The following is a 6,393-nucleotide window of genomic DNA, read 5'->3' on the forward strand; positions in this document are numbered from 1 at the left end:
CAAATGTGAGGTTGCAATCCTGGGGGGCCACTAGGAGGCGCATAGGAAGATGGCCGACAATAACATCTCTCCGACCCACAGGAGGTAATTTGGAGGCTATGTTGGGAGTAAATTAGCCTCCCTACCCACTCAAGACAGTGAGTGGGGCCGTTTGCCTGCTGTGCCCGATACCACCCCCGAATTTTTGAGGGGGATGGGGGCACTAGGCAGAAAAACCCTCCTGTGGGGTCTCGGCACTCCTGGACGCTGTCTCTGATCTGCGCCACTAGCTGCAAGAACTTCAAAAGAAACAAATTGGCACGAAGGAAATGCACATACTTCAGGAAATGAGGAGGAGTGAAGGCTGCAACAGAAGAGGTCTCTGGAAAAACAAGATTTAAATTATGAGAAGATACGTCAAGATACGGTACGGCAAATGACTGAAGGGGGAGGGGGAAAAATGTTTTATTTTTTTACTTATATGATTAAACCCAAGAATCCCCTCCCTTCAAGAGTCAAAAGCCAGAAATGAGTAAGGAATTAAGCTATGAATTTAAGGCTGTGTGGAGATAAACTTTCGAACCAAAGCATGTTTATAGAAGACTGTGGAATGTATAAGAGCTTTGTTATGACGCAGTCAAAAATGCTGACGCCATTTTGGGAAGCTCTGTCGGAGGACTAAGACCGGGGGGGTGGGGAGAAAGAGTGAAAGAGAGCTCTTTTATATCGTGGGAGAAACTCCTCAAAGAGGTCTTAAGAGCGACAGAGCTATAAATCTACGATGGAAAAAGTGATCTTATCTCTGAAGGTGACGATTTATGGGAACTATCTGGATTTGAGGAATGATGATGGGAAATTCACACAGGAGTATTACTGGCATTTATCGGCTTAAGGAGACCATCAGAAGAGATCATAAAGGACAAAGAGAAAATATAAGAATAAGAAGTGATGTGGAAACAGCAAGAGAAGATTGGAAAGAACTATGAATATGTGTTTGGACTGTTGGAACATCTATCTGGACTTATTTGGACTGATTTGGACATTAATGCAGAAGTAAGGATTTAGATCAGAATCCTTCCTCGGATCTGGAAGTATGGGACCCCCCCCCAAAAATTAAAAATTCGGCTCTGTAATTTGGAAGTTATGTGGTTTGATTCGATGTGATTGGCCGGTTAATAAAATTTATTTTTTTAAAAACAAAAACATGAGGTTGCAATCCCACATGTAAATCCCACTTGCAAAACTTGTGGGCCCCCTGTACATAAGGAACATTCTAGGAGCATGCTAAAAAATTGACCAGACAGTTACATTTGAAAATAGCATATAAGTTCCTCTTTGGTGCAGAAACAACTGCTGGCTCTAGAAGATCGTTGTTGTTGTTGGACTTAATAATTTAGCAGTCATGGGTAGAAACAAACCTAAATGCTGCCAGAGGAAAGTTCTAGAGGTTCTTCCAGGATAAAGACATACCATCTTTCTGATATTAACACACCATGTAGCCCAGTTTAACATGCCTCCTTCTTCACCACTCCTGACATATCAGCACCACAAACACATAGGACAGCAGAACATGCAGTTCCTTCCACAACATTGTTGAGTTCTACAAAGAGGTGGCATTTCTGTCTGAGGAAGTGCAGGAGGAGATACTTCCACCTCTGCAACTTGAAGGTGAAATATAGGTAATACAGTGGTACCTTGAGTTACATACGCTTCATGTTACATATGCTTCAGGTTACAGACTCCGCTATCCCAGAAATAGTACCTCGGGTTAAGAACTTTGCTTCAGGATGAGAACAGATATTGTGCTCCAGCATCGCAGCAGCAGCAGGAGGCCCCATTAGCTAAAGTGGTGCTTCATGTTAAGAACAGTTTCAGGTTAAGAATGGACCTCCGGAACGAATTAAGTACTTAACCCGAGGTACCACTGTATATTGATTCGGGCTCCAACTTGAAGGCAAGGGAAAACAGGGAAGCACTGAAAAGAACATTTGTTTTGTGCAGGAGAGGTAAATGTTGTAGCAGGTGTTTATCTTCTGTGTGTATTCAGTCTATGGACTGTGTGTTGACACTCATTAGATCAGCCCCAAGCAAAGATTTATTTCGAATATGAAATCTTACCTGCCAAGGTTGCAGTTTGGGAGGATCAAGTCCACCTCTGTCTGCCATCCTTCTGTGTTTTGGTCTGGATGAGAGAATCTTGTGCAAAGTATATGCAATGGCATAAACCGCATTATAGGTGCTGTAACTTTGACCAGTCATGGTCATTTCAAAAGTGTGCCCAGGAAGGCTCTCCAGACTCTCTTTGCCAGTGCATGTGTCTCTGCTTTCATTGGGGTCATTGGGAACAGAAAATAAGCAGTTGAATGCCTTTTCCCAAAAAGTCTGGAGGAACCCATCTCCGTTTGGAGAGTTGGGATTTAGGGTCTGAAGGAATTCTTTAAATCCCTGGACTTTTTCTGTGTGGATTGCAAAAGACAGGGCACCATCAAAGACTTGAATATCATGATACCTTTGCATTGTTTCTGCTGAGAAAGACACTCCCGACATCACGAGGGGGTGGGGTTGCGGGCTCACGCCCCCAACTACAATCTCGCGGGGCTGGCGTCAGCCCCGCGGGACCCAGGGATTCCCTAGCACATTAATATTCATTGCCCTCAGCGCCAGCCAATCGGCTGGCGCTGGGGGCGGGCTTACCAGGTCCTCTTAAGGTCAGGGCAGCCCTGCCTCGCCCCCTTTTCCTCCTCGCAGCAGCTGCGGTTTTTTGTTGCCTCGTGGAGCGTTTGCAGGAACACTTCGGAGCGCTCTTTTATTCTCCTTCTGGAGAACCATCTCTGCAAGCTTTAGCCTTCGCGAGGCGGCTACCACTGCTTACCTTGAGAGCCGAAATCACTGATAGGGAATTCTTTTCTCCCTGCTGCTTGCGTGCTCCATCGCACTGCAAGTCAAAAAAGAGCTGAAATCGCTTGGAGTTTTCCGGGGGGGCTTATTCTCGTAGGTCTTCTGCAGCTGGAGTAAGGATCACCCATCGCTTCACAGCAGCGTGCGGTGTCCAGCCACGTGTGCAGCGCAAGTTAGAAGCCGCAGAAGAGCTCTGCCGCTCAGTCTTTTGGAGCGTAGTTCGCGCGCCCCTGCGGGATTCTCCCCCTCCGCTATCATTGCTTTGCTGAAGTCATTGCTTTGCTGAAGGAACACGCTCGGCTGATCAGGTTTAGTTCTGGCTGTTTTATTATTTGGTGACTTTCACGGGGATTGGGGGCGCCGGTAAGTTAAACGCTTTTGTTGGTGTAGCGACAAGAAGGGGGTGGCTGGGATCGCTAGATGATTAGCTTTGCCGTTGCCAGGCGACGGGACGCCCACGGACGCCATTAGCATCGCCCACGTGACCTCTTAGGCGGCCGCCATTTTACTAGAGGCAATTTTAGTGGGAAGATTTTCTCTGATTGCTTAACGTTGCATTGTTTGCTGCTTGTTTTTTCTTCGCTGCGGCACACTGCCATCCCGGGGATTGGGCGGCTCAACGCTTGCTCCGTGCATTTTATTTCAATAGCATTGCTAGGTCTTTAAAAAGCAGCGCGTTTGCTTATTTACTGCTGCTCCCGAAGTCATTTTAAAACAACCACGTGGTCTGGCGGCCGCCATTTTACCATAGGCAACTGGACAGGAAGTTAGACGCGGTTGCTAGGCGACCAGCAGGTCCGGTCGCCATTTTAAAACGACCACGTGGCTGGGGAACGGCCGCCATCTTGCTAGAGGCACCCCCCCATGGGAAAAAGTTCTTTTTCGACTGCTAGAAGCATAGAGGCTTAATCGGTGGAGGCTAGGAGCAGATCCCTCTAAGGTGCAAGTCTCAAGGGGAGGGGTTCCCTTGCTGGGAAAGTTAAACAAGTCATTTGCCTTTCCTGGCTTGGCTTTGCAGCGTTTTTCTCTGAGGCTGTCTCTTTTAAGGCTAGATATTATCTAGCAGTGCAAGTCAATTGCCTAATTCATTTAAGTGCTCTGGGGGTCTTCAGGTTGCTTGCCTTGGGAATCATTTGCTGAAGCATAAATTAAAGTTGACAGGGGTTCAAGTGGGGCTTATCATTTCATTTTAATAATTTTATTAGGATATTATTTTCGTTTTAATAATTCTATTAGGGGATTTATTATAGAAAAATCCTGATTAATAATTCTATTAGGGGATCTATTATAGAAACATCGTGATTAAGGTGCACAGGATATAATTAATTTGGCAATTCAAGCCATTTGATTAAATTTACTAACAGTGCTTGAGGGCTCTTTGAGTCAATTTATTTGAGATACATACCAACCTTATATCTGCCTTATTGTCGCGGCAGTTGCGTGGGGCGAATTTTAAATTAATAGTTAAGTTTGGCAATATAGTCCAGTATACTAGTATGGTAACAAATATAAATAATAAATAAATAAATAAATAAATAAAAACAAACAAACAAATAAAACAAAACAAAACAATACAAGACAAAATTAATAATAATAATAAAAAGTAAAAAATAAATAAATAAATAACTTGCAAAAAATAAAAATAAAAATAAAAATAAATAAAATAAATAAATAAATAAATAAATCAATAATAATAATAATAACAAAAGAACAATCAGTGCCTACTAATTAGAATTATAAAAGGTGTATAGTTATTTACACTTAAATAACTATAAATATAAATATATATTGATACTTTTATAGATATATATATATATACAAATAAATATATATAGATAGATAGAATAGATTAACAAAACAAAATAAATAAATACAGAAATAAAAAATAATAATAATTAAAAAATTAAACAAATAGATTCATTTAGCTAATAGTTAGAATTCTCATTACCATTAACCGTAGTGGTATTTAGCATATAGTACAGGCCTTCATACGCATACTACATTCCCTAATAGCTCGAGTTTGATAACATGGCTAACAGGGGCAATCCCCAGTTACCACAGGCGAGTGGTTCGCTGGTGCCCGCGCCACCCTGCAATCCTCAGGCCCTGGCTCAGTTTTTCGCAGCGATCCAAACCTTTTATGCACAATGCAGCCCTCCGGTTGCCCCAAATCCAAATATAGTAGAGGTTTCTCAGGATTGTATCCCTGACACCCCCCCTAGCCAACAGGGCCAGGTGGGACCTTCGGTGGCTTCGGCGAGTACATCGCAGCAAGGCATTGGTCAGTTCAATCGACCCCAAACTCGTTCACAAACTGCGCACGCACAGAAGTCCAAGGGTGCGGCGCAAAGGGCTAAGGCCGGGGCGCAAAAATCTAAGCCTTCGGGGCATAGGCCCAAAGCTCCGCGGGCGGCCCCCTCTAATTCTAGCCTGCAGGGAATTGGCGTACCTAGTGTTTTTCAGGATCCTCCGGCCCAGCCAAGTCCTTCAGAGGGCTCGTCTTCAGATGAGGAGCTTCCTCCCCAGCAGGCAGTCACATCTGTCAATGATCCAGCACCGCAGGACAACGGCACCCGCGGAGGGAAGCGGAAAGCGAAGAAGAAGCACGTGTCCAAGAAGAGCAGGAGAAGTGACCCATCGGACTCCGACGATGACACAGGTACCTCTTCTTCGGAGGGCGATAGCGATGCTCCCATGGAAACTTATTGGGGGGAGGGGGAAGAGACCGGCGTACCTTTGTGGGTTCACGAGAGGAGGGCCAATTCTCACCGGAAAAGTTTTAACGGTACCCTTGAGTGGAAAGATGGGGCGTTGGTGGAGGATGTTAAAGTTTCAACCCACCTGTCCACTGATTTTATCTTGGGTAATCACCTTTCCAAGAGAAAGAGGGATAAGATACTGAACGGGGACTTTGTAGACATGTTTACTTTGCTGCCGCCGGCACAAATAAAGGGGAAAGGGGAAAAAAGGCGCGTTTATGGTAAGAGAAGATATAGGTCCCCACGGGCCGAGCGTACATTCGAGAACTGGCTCAATGGCTACCAGGTATTCATGGGGATAGTGGTAGGTTGTTATCCAAAACGCGGTTTGCACCTTGCATCTTATCTGGCGCACGTGAGAAGGGCCCGGGAATTAGCGGGAGATGTGGCTGCCATCGCGTACGACGAGGACTTTCGTAGGAATGCCTCGCTGTTGTCATCCACGCGCTGGGACCAGAGGGACAATAACTACTGGATGGAGCACGTGGGGCCCAACATCGAAAAGAAAGCTCACACCCAAGCCAAATCTGGTAAGGCGGACACAAAACAGCGTAAGCAATGCTGGGATTTCAATAAGGGGGCTTGCCAGCGCATCTCTTGTAAGTACTTACATGTATGCGATAAGTGTTTTGGCAGCCACCCTGCCGTTAACTGCTACAAGAGTAAGCAGCAGCCCTTTCGGGGCGGCAGGGGTCACCTCCACCAGGGAAACCGGGGTGCCCCCTCTGGCGCTACAGGACCTGCTCAAGGAGCACCT

The sequence above is a fragment of the Podarcis raffonei genome, chromosome 14 (assembly GCF_027172205.1).
Source record: "Podarcis raffonei isolate rPodRaf1 chromosome 14, rPodRaf1.pri, whole genome shotgun sequence".
Lineage (NCBI taxonomy): Eukaryota > Metazoa > Chordata > Lepidosauria > Squamata > Lacertidae > Podarcis > Podarcis raffonei.